This window comes from Ips typographus, unplaced genomic scaffold, assembly GCF_016097725.1.
Source record: "Ips typographus isolate SLU unplaced genomic scaffold, UJ_Ityp_2.0 IpsContig73, whole genome shotgun sequence".
Lineage (NCBI taxonomy): Eukaryota > Metazoa > Arthropoda > Insecta > Coleoptera > Curculionidae > Ips > Ips typographus.
In genome coordinates, this window is record NW_028098578.1 from 182,187 (window position 1) to 200,332 (window position 18,146).

The 18,146-nt window shown below is 38.1% G+C and overlaps 1 long non-coding RNA gene across 1 annotated transcript in view; it reads right to left on the bottom strand.

The window, feature by feature from the left end:
* Positions 1-12,340: 12,340 nt before the first annotated feature.
* Positions 12,341-18,146, bottom strand: part of LOC145739872 (uncharacterized) — a 175,970-nt gene continuing 170,164 nt past the window's right edge. The window contains exon 2 of the long non-coding RNA XR_014181259.1: positions 12,341-12,389. This is a non-coding gene — a long non-coding RNA (uncharacterized LOC145739872). The remainder of the gene's footprint in view (positions 12,390-18,146) is intronic.

Genomic DNA, 18,146 nt, shown 5'->3' on the forward strand with positions numbered 1-18,146 from the left:
GCGATTATTGACACAGGTGCGGAACTAAATGTGATAAGCCATCTCCTGGTCAACAAAAAACATAGGATCAGAGACCCACCCACGTTGCTTGTGACAGCTGGCGGTCAGAAAGTAAGAAGTCTAGGCGACACATTGGCATCACTGGAGCTCAGAGGCAATTACAAGAAAAAATTAGAAATTAAAGCAACGATATTGGAGAATACACCACAACCCCTTATTTTGGGCATGGAGTTCTTAAGGGAAATGCAGGCAGCAATTTGCTAAATATCCAACATACTCACCCTAAATCAAGATTTGGTGATACCGCTCGGTGCAAAGCAAGATTCTGCATCCAAAAAACCATGCAAAACACGAAGCTGGAGAGAAGTGATCCAAGAAATACCTGGGTCCATCTTCAGTCTTCCGAGCAGCACTGCATGGGCCGTTGCAGTCTCTTCGGCTCCCAGTAGAGATAGAGGAGTGGGAAAAGCCATCAGGGACCATTTGGCAGATTACAACACAGAAAAGCTACCCATAGGGAGCGTGGTCAGTTTGTTTAAGAAAAACAGACATACCCTACAGATGATAGTAAAGAAGAGGGTAGCGAATATGTCCCTACTCATACGCTCCAACATTGCTGTAGGAAATTGAAAGATTGGGCAATACGAAATAAAATAAGTAAGGTGGCTATACCTAGATTGACATCCGCAAACGGAAACAGCGAGTCAGATTGGGAGAAGCTTAAAGACTTGCTGTATGAGACTTTCAAGGAAACGAGTGTGACGGTGCTGGTTTCAAAAAATAGAGAACCCCGACCAAGAAAGACCAAGACACAAGAAACCAGCTCCTGGAACACCCTGCCGAACTACATAGAAAACGATGACCGCTTGATAATTAAGTTGAAGGCAAAGGAAGATTACACTCTGAAGCCAGGAGAGAAAAAACCCATCAAAACTGAACCAAAAATACCCCTATCTACAGAGATGTTATTAGTACAAAACGAGGGATGGCTAGTACGCAACAACCTACTATGCAACCTAGAAAGAGCCGAAAACTCTATATCATTGACCCTCAAGAACATAGGGTCAACTAGAAGGGTTATTTACAAAGACACAACGGTGGCACGGCTAGAAGAGCCCAGTGGTTTGAGCACCACAGGACTCTTTACAACACAGAGAATAGACGAAGAAGTAGTGACATTAGAAGACCACAAACTGGACCACATTACGGATAAGCAGTTCAAAAAAGAACTAGAGAGTCTACTGGTTGAATATGGGGACGTGTTTTGCAAGTCACCAAAATATATGGGCAAAACACAACTGATAGAGCACAAAATAGAAGTAACAGAAGATAAACCAGTGAAATGCCGCCCTTATAGAGTCTCACAATCCGAGCGAGAAATCATTGACACACAAATAAAAGAAATGCTCAATTGCGGAGTAATAAGACCATGCCACTCGCCGTGGGCAAGCCCCGTTGTACTGGTGAAAAAGAAAGATGGCACCACGAGGTTCTGCGTGGATTACAAAAGAACTATAAACCCAGTCACCAAAAAATCATGTTACCCGATACCACAAATCGATGACATTCTCACATACATGGGAAATGCCAAGTACTTTACAACTTTGGACATGTTCTCGGGTTACTGGCAGATTCCTATAGAAGAGTCGTCCAAACAATACACGGCTTTCACGGCACAGGGACATGGATCATACGAATTCAACGTGTTAAGCTTTGGTCTAAGCAATGCACCAGCAACCTTCCAACAACTTGCAGATAAGATATTTAGAGACTTAAAGTGGAAGGACATACTAATATATCTAGATGATATTATTATTTATTCAGAAAACTTAGAGGAACACTTAGGAAAATTACAGAAAGTATTCCAGAAAATGAGAGAAGCCAATCTGACCTTAAAACCGAGTAAATGCGAATATTTGCAGGAAAAGATAAGGATTTTGGGCTATATAGTAAGCAAAGAAGGAATAAGCCCAGAGGAAGAAAAACTTGCAGGGATTAAGCAATTCCCCACACCAAAGAAAACAAAGGACCTACAAAGCTTTTTAGGATTATGCAATTTTTATAGGAAATTTATAAAGGACTACGCGGTATTGGCACGGCCCTTACATGAGGCCACAAAAAAGAACAAATTCTGCTGGGGTGAAGATCAGGTGAAAGCATTTGAGCTGCTGAAAGAAAAACTTACGTCATCCCCAGTATTAAAACATTATAATCCTAATGTGGGATGTACAATGCACACGGACGCCTGTATAGACGGGATAGGGGCAATTCTGCTCCAAGAAGGCAGTGACGGTCAAGACCACCCGATAGCCTATATAAGCCGGGCCTTGTCAAAAGAACGAGAAGAACTATTCGATCAGCGAGCTGGAGCTATTAGCAGCAGTCTGGGGGATGACCTACCTAAGGCATCTAATCTATGGACACCCTGTAAAAATCGTAACAGATCATCACGCATTATGTTGGATTCACAATGTGAAAGATCACTCAAGAAGATTAGCACGTTGGGCTCTCAAGTTGGCAGAATTTGACTACACGGTAGTCTACAAAAAGGGCAGTAAGCACCAAGATGCGGACTGTCTATCACGGAACCCGGTGGCAGGGTGGAGCGAAGCCGAATTAGATGAATTAGATGATATACCCACTTTTACGATATCAACGTTAGACATAGGAGAATTGCAGAATAAAGATAAGGACATACTAGAATTAAAATCAGCAATAAGCAACCCCGAATCAACAAACGTCGACGCACTGACACGACGGAAAATAAAGAATTTTAGGCTGAGGGAGGACGTTCTGTATAGAGCAACACAAACGAAGGAAGGACTGGAACACGCACTCGTGATACCCCGGTCACTTAGGGAGGAAATTTTGTGGGAAGCTCACAACGCTCCTACCAGCGGACACATGGGGGTAACAAAAACTCTAAGTAGACTTACTCCCAAATACTATTGGGATTCTATGACTAAGGCCGTCTGAAACTGCTTCTTATATATTCGCAAACCACGTTCTAGAATGACCGCAAAACGCTTCGCGATTTGCCTCGAACATAAAAAACATAAAGATTCTTCCAGGTGTGGCGCTTCCTAACTGTAACTGCAATATCTGCCTACTTTAACACGCGCCCGGCCAGATATTGCGGCGCTTCGATTTCATCCCGAATCGAGTGCTCGTTCGGAAGTATCGAGCATAGTAGGCCCAAACCGTAACAATAGTATACAAACCATGGTAGAAAGTTTAATTTCTGTCGAGAGATTATGTAGTACTTTATCTCGAGATAAAGTTTACCTCACACTTTCCACCTGAGTATGTAATATACTATTGCCTTTCTGCTCACTCAGATCTTCAATTTCGACCACTGTGCGTCATATGACAAATTTGAATCCATCATCGAATAGCTGGGAAAAAGTGGCTTTGGAATATCTTTTCAAATAAGGTTAGAAATAAATAAAAACAAAAAATTAATTTTTCAGTTTTTTTCGGATATCTTCGGAAGTACTCAGAAAATCGAAATTTTTAAAACGGCATTGGGTTGAGCTTTACATTGCGCAACTTTGCCCCAATTTAAACTTTCTCGTATCTCTTATAGTTTCTGAGATCCCAATGGTGTGGGTCGAATGTGAATTACCCTGTATATAAACAAGGTCCGTAAGCTACTTCACTGGCATCTGGAAAGCCATGCAGCTCAATACTAACAGGACTCTAACAGGATAATTTCGCAATTATAACAACATTAGCTAAAAGCCCGAGGGGATCATAAATCTTTGCTATTGCTATTAAATTGTTCTTTTTGACCAAAAATTACCAGAGATGGGCTTGATAGAACTACTTTAAAATGTCTAGCTTAGGATCCCATATAAGACCTAATGTTTTGCTCTGACTACTTTCCCCTAATTGAATAAAGTTATCTGTATTTTCGATATTAGAGCTGGACAACTCCTCCAAATTGTTACAAGCAAACTTGCTCAATTCAAAACCTGCGGATTGCATAAGTTATGAAATACTCGATTTAATATACTTAACTTCTTCCACAGAATTTCCGCCAGTACACAAATCATTAATATAAAAATCTCTGGCTATGTTTGTACTTATTTCAGGATCTGTCAGTGCATAAACAATGGATAATTGCTTAAGACAGCGAGTCGACAAAAATGCAGCTGGCGCTGTGCAATAAGTCACAATATTTAATTGATATGTATGGATTTCTGATGTAGGATCATGCCTCCAAAGTATAAGTTGGAATTTTCTTTGCTGATCATTGATCCAAACTATTTTATAAAGTTTTAGCCGAACCATCAAAAACTACACGCAATTTTGTGGTCAAACTATTCTCCTTTATTATACAATGATGAGGAAAATAAAAATGGGGTGTGGAATGATCAATTATGGTCAATTTTGACATATGTCCAACGGATTCATACTCATGAAGAAAGTCACTGTACTGGATTTTTGAATAATCGTTTTTACAACTTTAAAAAACGATTCTTTGCATGAAGATAAGAATCGCCAAGCAAAGATGGTGAATGTTTGAATGCCTGGTAGTGGTTGTGGAAAACAATTCTTCACAAGTGTTAGGAGAAGGAGTACTTTCTACTTTCACCTCTTAATTTTCCCAAAATTTGAGTAAATTATTGTCAAGATCATGATCTGTCATAGAAAAATTGCCAGAAATATGCTTATTTTTGGTAGAATGAAAATAATCATTTTCATTTCTCTTACCAGTTATTAGCCAACCAAATTGCGTCTTTTGACGCACTGGTAGATTTTTTCCCAATATTATTTGTCCAATATTTAATAAGTCATAAAAGTGTTCTACGCCAATTAAAATGTCTATTGGTCCTGACTCATTATAAGCAGGATCTGCTAATATTATGTTTGTAGGAATTTTCAATTGAGAAACATTGATGAAAGTGCTAGAGATCTGAGGTGTCAGTTTGGGCAAAACTAAACACTTCATATGTAATTTAAATGAATTGTGCCTGGACTAAGCAACAACTGAAGTTTGTTTGACTCAAGTGGTTACTGTATGTCCAATTCCAGTTATAGATAAATTTGTAGGTTCAGCTATTAAATTAAGCCTTTTGAACAAATTGTCTGCACAAAACAAGATGTCATTGCCAACATTTGATGGAAGATATGACCAGTGGCTCTTTTTCAGGGACACTTTTGAAACTCATTCACAAAAAGAGTTCAATACCTATTGCAAACAAATTTCATTATTTACGATCATCACTATAAAAGGCTGATTTATTGATATCTTTAGAGTCTTCACCAAGTAATTACCAGGTAGCTTGGGACTTATTAGTAAAACGTTATGAAAATAAATTACTTTTAATAAAAAATCATATTAAATCTATTATTCTATATCTATCTAAAAAGAAAATGTTTTCTGTCTTCGTTCTCTTGTTGATGATACTGTTACAAAGGCCTCATAGCCAGATTAAAATTTCCTAAAATTTAGGGAAAAACGAGGGGTCACAAATTCGCTACATTACACTCAATACTTATTTTCACGAATATTTTGAACATCTCTTACATTGAAATTAATGTTTTTTTGTTTTTTTTTACATTATTTGTGAAATAAAATAATTTTCTTTTTTTAATATTAATTTTAGTAATACATCTGAAAACACTTAAATATTTCCGAAACAGTTGAAGATAGGTATGGGACATTGTACATGAATTATGTCTAGAATTTTCTGAAGAATCCAAAAAAATTATAATATAAAGGGGGTTGTATTTAAAATAAGAAAGTTGGTATCGGCCACTGTCACATGACACACCCTATATAATTTTTATTTTTTTAATAAATGCGCAACTAAAAATACAAATCGACGTGTCCAAGCGTTTTTCCCAACACGCTCTCATTTATTCGTTATCGAATTTATTCCATTTGGCTGTTCCACACTGTATTCGTATTATATCCTTTATTGTCTTCTAAGTTAGATCCTACAACAAGGCGTGAGTGGGAAAGTGAGTTTTCCAAACATTCAGAGATAAATTTCGATGTTTTTCTAAATTTTATATCAGAAAAGAGTAAAATTTTATAAAATATTGTCACGAAGGAAATAAATGAAATTTATTTCACTTGAACGGAAACATTAAAAAATGTGGAATTTATATTACTTGAGTCGAAACATTAAAATTGTGGAATGCGGTGCAACTGCACTTATGATGCAATAGCTAAACTATGCACCGGAGTGCGACCAGACGCTGGGTTGCGAAATATTTCCAAGTACCGAGGGTCGAAAGGGCGTCACGATTTGTCGGTTAGTGGAGACCAGATCTGGGAGTTTTTTGATTGGTGGAACCAGTGTTTGGAATGCTATAAGAAGGAAGTTATACCCTAGAGAGGGGTTCATTCCAGTCAGTCTAGTTTTGCCGTGCACCACGTCAGAAACCGAACCGCAATGTCTCTTAAACGTGTTTGTAACTCTCAAGTAAAGTTATTCGTGAACGTCTCTCTCCAAGATCCTGTCTTCATTAGAGGTGTAAGTATGATTATTGTATGAAAATGGTGAGGTTTTGTTTTTTGTTTATCCTTTATTTTGCCGTATTACGGCTCATCAGAGAGGCTATAGGGCGTGATAACCAAAGAACAAAACCTTCATTCCAGTATAGTCAACTGTGTAACGAAGTTACGATAAAAATTCCACGCGCAGCCACGGTAAAGTAAACGAAACAACAACGCGCCGTCGCGACTCGCGAGCTGGTAAACAGGGAATGCGCCGCGCGCTGTATTGTCAGTTCTTCCCGGACCATCGCACCACATCTGCGAAGCCGAAAAGAACTGGAAACCGACTACCGACCGACGCTTCAGCCAGCAGAACGGTAAATTTGATTGTTCCTGGGGGCAAGCTTTGAAGGTATTTCAGAGTCGTTTCCTTCGGACCGCCAGTACAGGATGTCATAACACTGCTGGTTAACTTCGAGGGCCACGACTCCAAAAACCACTCGGTGATTTGAGTTGTTTCCTCTGGACTGCCAGTATAGGATGTTATAACACTGCTGGTTAACTTCGGAGGCTAAAATCTCGCTATTGCCTAGGTATTTCCTAACCGTTTCCTTCGGACCGCCGGTACTGGATGTTATAACGCTGCCGGTTAACTTCGAAGGCCACGGCTCCGAAATTCTGTAACCAAACCTGAATTCACCCAGGTCTTTCCGAACTGATTTCTTCGGACTATCAGCTCCGGCCGTTTTAATCCCCAACTGGTCAACTCCGTGGGTCGACCTTTTGAAAGCTGATACCGATTCTTTGACCCCGTCTGTACCCCCAGAGCACAGTTTTCGTACCGTAACCGTCTGTTTACCCTGGCTGGGAAAAAAAAAACCGTTTTGAAACCGTCTTAGTTCTCCGAACCGTTCCCCGTTCTGAACACTAGGTTGTGTTGTCCGTTTCAAAGTTACCGTATTAATTTAGTTGGGATCTCCAGGTCCGACTGTACCGTTTATTGATATGAACACGAGGCTGTGTTGTTCTCCGTTTGTTTTGTTGTGATAGAGTTTTTTAAGTAAGTTAGGATATGAATGATTGTTAACTGTTATTTTTCCTGGTTAACACGACTTGTTTAGTTTTGCTGACAACCCTGTGTTTCCTTATTTTTGTCCCACTCCCTTCATCCATTTACAGATAAACGTGAACTCTGTCTTCGACTGTGTAAAAGCTCCCCAGGTATACGAAGCGAGTTCCTTAGTTACGCTTCTCCAAATAAAACTAAGGTGGCGCCCGAGTTTCGAAGCACCTACCCCTAGGTGTGGCAAAAACCGTATAAGGACCGGTACGAAAAGGCGTTACAACTGGATGCCAGAAATGATTTTTTATAGTTAATTGACTATAAAAAATATAAAATTTTAATCATTTTTTTTTTGTTTTTTGGCTTCATAATGCTAATTTACGTCAGTGTAAAGAAAATAGTTAGCTTGATCAATAGGCAAATTCGTCAGGAAATAGCTAGAAATAATCAAATTGTTTAAGATAATCTTTTACATTTTGTCCAAAAACTTGAAAAGTCAAAATAATGAAAAATACTGCCATACATTTCGTATTAATTTTCCATGAGTGAACCAAGTGACAAATCACGAGTACGAACTAGCAGTAGAGCTTAAAGTGTATCGGAAAAAGAAAAATTTATTTTACAACCAGCACTAGCCGAAGGAAAAAACCCCGAAAAAGTCTTTGTCTTGTCTTGAAAGATGTTCAAAGTTTTCTAGGATTCTGTAATTACTACCGGAAGTTTATAGAAAATTTTTCGAAAATTGCAGGAAGACACAGAAAATAAGTTACACCCTATCGCTTACGCAAGCAGAAGTCTTAGCAAAGCGGAGAAAAATTATTCTATAACTGAATTAGAAGGATTAGCCGTTATATGGGCACTTTCATACTTAAGACACTTTATTTATGGTAAACCTGTAAGAATCGTAACTGATCATCATGCTTTATGTTGGCTAAAAAACATTGAAAGATACCACAGGTCGATATGCCAGATGGTCATTAAAACTGTCAGAGTTTGATTACACGGTGTGTCATAAATCAGGGATTGCGCACAAAAACGCTGACTGTGTAAGTAGATATCCGTTACTGCAACCAGATACGGATAAACACGACGTTGGGGAAATACCAACGTTTGTTTTGGATACTCGTAATATTGAGGAGTTACAAAAGAAAGATGAAAAAATTTCTCAAATAATAATGGCAATCAAAAAACCAGAAAATCCTACTATTGGTTTACGTAAGCAGGCAAAAAACTTCAGAATTGAATCCGGAATTTTATACCGAGTAAATCCGAATGATTTAGGTCGAGATAAGCTGTTAGTAATACCACAATAGTTAGTGGGAGAAATTTTGTATTCTCACCATTCGGAACCGCTGAGTGGACATTTGGAAATAGCAAAAACTCTATCTATCAAAAATTAAGCAACGGTATTATTGGCAAGGGTTTGCAAAAGGATGTTGAAAATTTTGTTAAGGGATGTCCAGATTGTCAAGCTAGAAAAGGTCAGCAGAATCAAAAACCGATAGGATTGTTACACCCCATTCCTGTAGGAACACCATTTGAAAAAGTAGGAATACCAAGTGGAAAAGAAGGACCCATAGCAAAATTTATTTTGGAAAAAATAATTACGAGGCATGGAGCACCTAAGGAATGAGTAAGTGACAGAGGAAAAGTGTTTCAATCAGAATTGGTGGAACAAAACTAATGAACAAAATGGGGACTACAAGTCAATTTACAACGGCGTATTAACCTGCAACAAATGGTCTTACGGAGCGATTTAATAAGACGTTAGCAAATATGTTGGCAATGTACACCAACCCAAATTAGTCAAATTGGGACCAATACTTACCGCATGTAACTTTTGCCTATAATTCAGCGAAACAAGATAGCACGCAATTCTCACCCTTTATGCTAGTATATGGGTGAGAACCTGTTTTACCAACTGAGGCAAACATTATGTTGCATGCTGAACCTCTTGATAGCAATCAAATTAGGAAAACTAGTCTGGCAATACTTAATTTTGCAGCTGAAAATATAAGAAAACGACAGAATATAGACAAACTACGATACGATTGTAAACATCGACATGGGGAGTTTAATGAGGGTGACCAAGTGAAAGTTTTCACCCCGGTAAGGAAAGTTGGGAAAAGTGAAAAATTGCTACCAAAGCTTTTATTTTCAGATAATAATAAAAAACAAAGTGAGAAACTTAATAATGGTGATAAATTCGGTGACCAGTACCATTTATAGTTACTTGGTCGCCAGACCACCAAGTTGGAACCTTGTTGGCAGTTGTCTCCTCAATGTTTTTTTGCGTTGTCGAGGTAGCGACCCTGCCCGGGAGCCGATCTTTCCGGACCGGGGGCGTCGATGGCCTCGTTGGCATAGGTGACCCCCACGGGGAGGTATTCGATGAGGGTGGTGGATGTGTAGTTACGCCCTGGTTGCGCTGAGTGGACGGCGAAGCGGACTTAGCACCAATGTCTCTGTTATTGTCGGACCAAAAGTCGAGCGAGCCCTTCACCAGGGCGGCGCATTGTTAGGAGTCTTCGGAAGTGCTTGAGACGACAAGCCCTTCCTGACCCAGTTTGGTTGTCGTTTAGGGGGCAAGCTTGTGGATCTTTAGTTTTGAAATAAAGTATGACAACAAATTGTCATACTTTATAATGTGAATGACAAAGCCAACAAATTTACTTACGGTTCATGATGTAAACATGAGAGGAAAAGAACACGAGCCACTACTCTCAACTGGAGTTAAAGAAAATATGACTGCATAGGCAAAAGTAAAGGACCGTTTCGTCCATAAGATAACGAAACTGCATTGAATGCAGTGCTGCATAAGTGAAATGAATAAACGATAATAATGAACCGTCTATCCCTAACTGACATGAAGATTGTAACACTTTATATACAAAGTATTAATTTTGTTGAAATAAAAATATTACGTTTGTTGGGTACAACCTTCACATACCGAGTTGTACCTAAATTTGAAGTTACTGAGCTCAGGATTTTATATTCTCTTATCCGCGTCTGAATTTGAGGTACCAAATTTTAAAAAATTCACGAACGGATATTAGTCTATTTTTCCGCAGTTACACCAAAAGTGTGTGAAATGATTATTTAAGCGCGCGTGTTACAAGTTATTTAACTACAATGGAAAAAAAGATATAATCAAAATGGCATACTTTAAAAAATAACGAGGGACGTTAAATATATCGGGAAATGCCATATGAGTGCCGAACAAGTTAACACTTGAATAAATATACAGGGTGTCCCACGACGAAAGACCTCGATTGATATTGGAAAAAGTATAAATAGGAGAGTTTTGAAAATTTGGTAGGATACTGATGTGGGCATGCCCAATCCAACTAAAATATTTTCAAGATGGTTGCACTTCCGCTTATACCGGAAGTCGATCACAACTTTCTTATTTTAAATAGAACACCCTATATATTATTACATATTTGGATTCCTCACAAAATTCTGACCAACTTTTGTATAGAATGCCCTATGCCTATCTCTAGCCGTTTTCGAAATATTTGATGTTTTTCCAAAAAAGTGACAGTTGCAACGCTCAACATATTTTTGTACTATGTTAAAACCGTATTTCATTTTGCAATGAAACTTTGGGTTATTGTAAATAAAGGATCGTTTTATTAAACTGATGGTGCGTGACTCATTTGTATAACGTACGTAATGACAGATTCCAATATGGCGCCGAGTGTGGTGGACATGTTAAACCTGCCTCCCAACTTACCTTGTCGTAGATGTAAAACTACGCCTGTGAGTGGCTTAAAGTGTGTGTTGTGTGGTTCGGTACTTCATCCGAGTTGTGTAAAGTTTTTGAAAAACGTGGAAATGATTGTGGAAGGCAAGTTTGTTAGGTGCTGTGCTGAGGTTACTGTAGACCTTGATAAGACCTTGGACCCTACTGTTGTGAGTGTGGGCGAAGAATCGAATGATTCATCCTTGCACATGGAGATAAATTACTTGAAGCAAATCTGACATGAAAAGGATAAGTTAAATAGTGAAAAAGATCTGGTTATCGCTACCCAAGCTGAGTTAATAAAGTCTTTGAAAGAGCAAATTATTTACATGAAAACAATAAACTTGACGTGCCCGCCATCTGGCGAGACGATGCAAACCCGCCAAGCACCAGGTTCAAATTTGACTAAAGATTCTGACACCGTATCGCAGATCTCTGCCAATGAACTACATCTTTCAATAAATTCGCAAGTGATCGATAGAACTGTGTCGCTGCCTAGTGACAAAAATAGCAAGTCATCAACAAAGTCCTACCTGGACGCAGCCAAAACTACAGGACCGGTACTGAGGCAGGGCGTCTCCAGTGAGGCTGATACTATAAATACAAAGCTTACCAAAAAAAATCCAACTACGAGGACAACCCAGAACTCGTCTTCAAGTGAAAATAGAGCCCCAAAGGCGAAGCAATTGATTGGTTTGGCGCAGAACATTGCCTTATTGTCGGCTCCTAGACTGTCTTTTTTACATGTTTATAAACTTCACCCGGAAACCACCGAACACCAGTTGACTGAATATTTGAAGGCAATGTTCGCTGAAGTTGAGTGCGAGAAACTAAATTCAAAGTTTCCCCAATATTATGCGTCGTTTAAGGTGTCAATACAACAGGACAATCTGACAAGGGCAATGGATCCGGCTATATGGCCCGCAGGAACCCATGTAAACAAATTTTATCATGGTAAAAAACTTCCTGCCCCGATGGCTAAGAAGGGTGACTGACTGAATGGCTTACAGGCTGGCGTTGAGGTGGGTGGTGCCTCTAATTTGGAGTCTTCTTTAAGCACATCATCACTATCATTGATGCATCTGAATATACAGTGTTTATCAAATAAGTTAAGTAGACTTAACCTTTTTCTAGAAAAATTTGTATATAGTTTTATATGCTTATCGGAGCATTGGCTTGATGGCTCCTCTCTGGAACATGCAAACCTCTATGGCTACACTTTGGCTTCTTATTATTGTCGGCCTCCGGGAATGCACGGGGGAGTGTGTATTTTTTTGAAGTCTGAAATTGAGTTTGAAGTTTTGGATCTCTCTGCTTTCTGTATTGAGCGGACTGCAGAATTTTGTGCAATTCGAATTAGAACCATGAATTTTGTCTTAATATGTGTGTACCGATCATGTTTGGAGGATTTCAGTATATTTCTAGTAATGTTGGAGGGGCTTCTCGAGCACTTGCAACGATTCAATGCTAATCTAGTTATAGTGGGGGATTTTAACGTGGATTTTCAGAGTAGCTCCGCTAATTTAACCTCTTTGACTTGTGTCTTGGATTCTTTTGGTGTACATGTTACCATTACAGAATCTACAAGAACGACAAGAAACTCATCGAAATGTTTGGATAATGTTTTAACTACTATTTCGGTAACAGAATATAGTGTTGGGGTCATAGAGCCGTGTCTTTCTGATCATAAGGCTCAGACATTTTTATGGAATAAAGGTTTGTTACCACCTACAAAACCTACGCTATGTAGGAAGTTTAACCAGAAAAATATGTGTAGTTTTAGTGAATCTATTTCTGCCATTAACTGGCGATCGTTTTACTGTTCGTGTGATGTTGAATATATGGCTTCTCTTCTTTGTAATACATACGGAGATCTGGTACAAAAACATTTTCCCTTAAGAGAGGTTAGTAATAATCGTAAAGCCCCCGTAAACTGGTTTTCCGATTCCCTTCGAAGCAAACGCGATCTATTGTCAACAATAAAGATGTTTTGTGATAAAAAAAATGACCCATATTGTACAGATATTTACAAACAGCTGAAACGTGAATATGATAAAGAAATCTCAATGGCGAGGCGAACGACCTTTAATAACTTTATTGGCCAGTCTAACAATAAAAATAAAGCTTCTTGGAAGTTGATTAACTTTGAGCTTAATAGAAATGTATTGGGTAGTAATTTGAATGCGATGGATTGTGAGAGTATAAACTTACACTTTGCCACTATGACTGACGTTCTGTTAGATAATCTTTCTGGGCAGGACGCGGTGGGGCGCATAGCTGATACGCGGGCGTCGGTTGGTGAATGTTCTTTCTACTTTCCTTACATAACGGGTGAAATGGTATCCCAAGCCATTGCAAAGTTGAAAGACTCTTCGTGTTTAGATATTTATAATCTCAATAGCGCAATAGCCAAAAATACTGAATGTTTCTTGATACCTCTCTTATCACATCTATACAACACTTCTCTGGCCACCTCTGTTTATCCCATGATGTTTAAGTGTGCCAAGGTAATTCCTATATTTAAAAAGGGTTCAAAGTCTGACTTAAATAATTACCGTCCGATTTCAATTATTCCCATATTTGGCAAAATATTTGAAATTATATTGAAAAACTTGATTCTTGATTATCTGCTTGGGATGTCGTTCTTTTGTGAGGAGCAGTTTGGGTTTCTACCTGGGAGGTCAACTGTGCAAGCGTTGCGCGCTGTAATATCTGGCGTTGTTGAGGGACTTGAGAGGGGTGAGCATGTGCGGTTGTCTCTTTATGACGTCTCAAAAGCATTTGATTGGGTTGACCACGTCCTACTGTTGAAGAAACTGACAATGATAGGTTTTAGTCCTGCTTGTCTTAGGTTTTTTGAATCTTATCTGCTGGACCGGTCTCAGTGCGTTGAGGCAAATGGGAGACTGTCCTCTGTCTTGCCGTTGAAGCGAGGTGTTCCCCAAGGATCAGTTTTGGGTCCTCTTCTTTTCATAATCTACATCAATGATTTTTCAGAGTATGTAAGGCCAGCCAGCTGCTATCTGTTCGCTGACGACACGACCGTTATGTCTGGCGGAGCTACGCTCTCGGAGCTGTTGTCCCGTTCTGGGGAGGTGCAAGCAAGAGTTGAGTCTTGGTTTTCTAATAATAAATTAATCTTGAATCACAGTAAAACTCAAGAGTTGATTGTGTCTACTTCGGACGTCGTGATTAAGGGTAGTAGCGTTACATTGTTGGGAATCACTATTGATGATCGTTTGAGTTGGAATGTGCATATTGAATGCCTTTCCAAGAAGCTTTCTACCGTCATATTTATGTTGCGACGTCTGAGGGACACATTGGAGCTAAATGTTTTAAGAAGTGTATATTTCGCGTTGTTTCACTCTAAAATGCAGTATGGGATAACTCTTTGGGGTGGCTCTCCCCATTTTCTCCCTCCAAAAAAGAGCGATCCGAACTATGTTGAGGCTTGGACCTAGAGAATCTTGTAGACAACATTTTAAAGATTTAAAAATCTTATCATTTCCATCTGAATATATGTTTTGCTGTATAATTGAAATTCATAAGAATAAGTCACGTTATACTATGCACTCTCAAGTGCATTCCTTTAATACCAGAAATGCTGGTTTGTTGCGTTTACCTCGCCGGCGACTTCAAGTTTCCGCTAAAAATTCCCCTAACTTGAAATTTTACAATAAGCTTCCTGATCGCTTTAAAGCCTTGGAGGGTTGTGCTTTTGAGAGGGCGGTCAAGCAGGTTTTTATTGACGCTTCGTTTTATTCGGAACAGGAATATTTTTCTGTATGTAATTTTGTATTGGTATATGTGTGATGTATAAGTTTTATGAGTGCTAATGTTATATTTTAGGCTATTGTAATTGTTGACTTGCTGCACATACATTTCATGTATAATGTTGTCAAATAAATAAATCTAAATCTAAATCTAAATCTATACAGGGTCGTCAAAAAAAAATCATAAAGTTGACACTAAAAAAAATGAAAAATCTCAAGTTTTTTAAATAGAAACCCACATTTTTTATGACGGAATCATTTTGATCATTAAAAATTACTATAAGTTTCAATTTACTTGCCTATACCTAAATCCAACCCATTTCGTTTTATTTGAGAATAAACATTTTTTTATTAGGCTGCATGGTTGGGATTAGCTGGTACTCTAGTTAGCCATGCTTTTGACACACGGTGATATTGGAGAACTGCAAAGCATGTTATGTTGAGCGTTGCAACTGTCACTTTTTTGGAAAAACATCAAATATTTCGAAAACGGCTAGAGATATGAATAGGGCATTGTACACAAAAGTTGGTTAGAAATTGCAATTTCTACATTTGTATTATTAAGGATTGGTTTTGTTTTAATAGCTTTTATCTTCACAGATCCCGTATTCTTAAAATTTTCAATTATTTGCTTGACAGCTTTTCGTGATGGCTTTGGTTTTTCTGGATAACGAACGGCAAATACCTCACATGTTCTACTCACAACTTTATCACATTCTCCGTAAATAATAAACAGATTTAAGTAATCTTGGTTTGAATAACGTAACCGCGACGGCATATTTGCAGTCGTCAAAACACTCAAAACTAGTGTTATTAACATGCCCTGCAGGTCTCCAATATCACCGTGTGTCAAAAGCATGGCCAACTAGAGTACCAGCTAATTCCAACCATGCAGCCGAGCATGCAGCCTAATAAAAAAATGTTTATTCTAAAATAAAACGAAATAGGTTGGATTTAGGGAAAGGCAAGTAAATTGAAACTTATAGTAATTTTTAATGCTCAAAATGATTCCGTCATAAAAAATGGGGGTTTCCATTTAAAAAAATTGAGATTTTTCATTTTTTTAGTGGCAAGTTTATGATTTTTTTTTGACGACCTTGTATACAAATGAGTCGTTACGCACCCTCAGTTTAATAAAACGATCCTTTATTTACAATAACCCAAAGTTTCATTGCAAAATGAAATACGGTTTTAACATAGTACAAAAATATGTTGAGCGTTGCAACTGTCACTTTTTTGGAAAAACATCAAATATTTCGAAAACGGCTAGAGATAGGCATAGGGCATTCTATACAAAAGTTGGTCAGAATTTTGTGAGGAATCCAAATATGTAATAATATATAGGGTGTTCTATTTAAAATAAGAAAGTTGTAATCGACTTCCGGTATAAGCGGAAGTGCAACCATCTTGAAAATATTTTAGTTGGATTGGGCATGCCCACATCAGTATCCTACCAAATTTTCAAAACTCTCCTATTTATACTTTTTCCAATATCAATCGAGGTCTTTCGTCGTGGGACACCCTGTATATGTCAGGGGTATGTGATATTGGGGGATAAACAGATTAAAATAACTAGTTTTCGTTTTATTTTAGTGTTGGATATTTTTGAATACCAGCATAATGTATTCGGTCAAAATAAAGTGCATCAAATGAATAAGATGTGACCGCATGCGTCCTGTAAAAGTGCTGACATGAAATTAAAAGTATATAAATAATTTCATCGCGGGGATTTGCATTTTAATTAGCGAGGTACGGTATTTCCTTGGAAAATTGACGATTGGAAGTTTATAAGAAGTGGAGTGGATAGTGATGTTTTTATATGATGCCCGATGTGTTTCGGACACAAATGTCAAATTACATTTGTATGACATGGCCTTATACCATTTATGGGAATTACGCCAGGAAATACAACGACCAAGAATAGTGCAATATTTGGGAGTCACAAAGGCGTTACTAGGACTTTGGACCAAATTGAAAAAGTTGGTATTGATTTTTGCGGCCCATTTCTTTTAAGAGATCAGTTACCGATGATAAAGAAGACCGTCATTTGAAGTTCCAGAGATTACAAAAAATTGTGCAACATTTTCGGCAGAGATGGTCGAAAGAGTACATTTCTAAAATGCAAGTACGATCAAAATGATACAACAGTTTTGCTGGCTAAAACTTGAGCGAGCAAATTTCAATAAGATTACTTTTGACCCAAAGAGAAAAGAAAACTTACCCCTGCCGCAAATGAAAGCACTACAACTTCGCATAAGCGATAATAACTCTTGAAACTCACAAAATCCTCAACGAGTGAGTAACAAAGAAAGAGAATCAAGTTGGCTTAATTCTGCAGCTAAAATCACTGGTCAAGATAGCGTCAAAAACGCCTCCCTACGCTTAAATATCCAACCGAGTACAACCGGAAACTTAGGTGGGAGTTCGCGAAGCCCAACGAATATTATAGAACATCTTTTTTTCCATGAGACACCAGAATATCGGAAATTGAATAAAACGAATTCAAAACAAATTCAACTGACAGCCAGACTGGAGCTGAAAGACAGAACTCTGACAAAGACAGTCCACTGACAGCAACAAAATGAAAACAACCAGTTGACTAAAGAAAATAATAAAAAAGTCGCCATCTATGAACTGACTTAAAAAAAGAAAACTAATGAAAATTTAGAATGAAATGGCCTAACCTCGAACTTCAATAGTGAACAAATAGAATAAATTGAACCGTAACACGTGAACAGACCATAGTTAAAATTCATAAACACAAACATAAATATTTAGTGTTTTCTTGTTTTTTTTTTAAATGCTGTCATGTGTCATGGGGCATTGTGTGCTTTCTAGTTTTGCGCGGATTCAAAACAAAAAAAGCTCATATATTTTTGCAGCTGAGAAATTAGCTTTAATTAAAGCCGACGCACACTGGTAGTTTTTTTAATTTCATTGGCATAAAAGAGGAGTTATATATATTTGGCTAAGTCATTCAAATGTCAAACAATGTTTTCAAAGAACAAGTTGGCTATGATACAATGTCACATTCTTTTATTATTGTTTGACAGTGATTCGTCAAACTCAAATACATTATTTTTTTCTAGTAAGTTTTTTTGGATGCGTTACGAA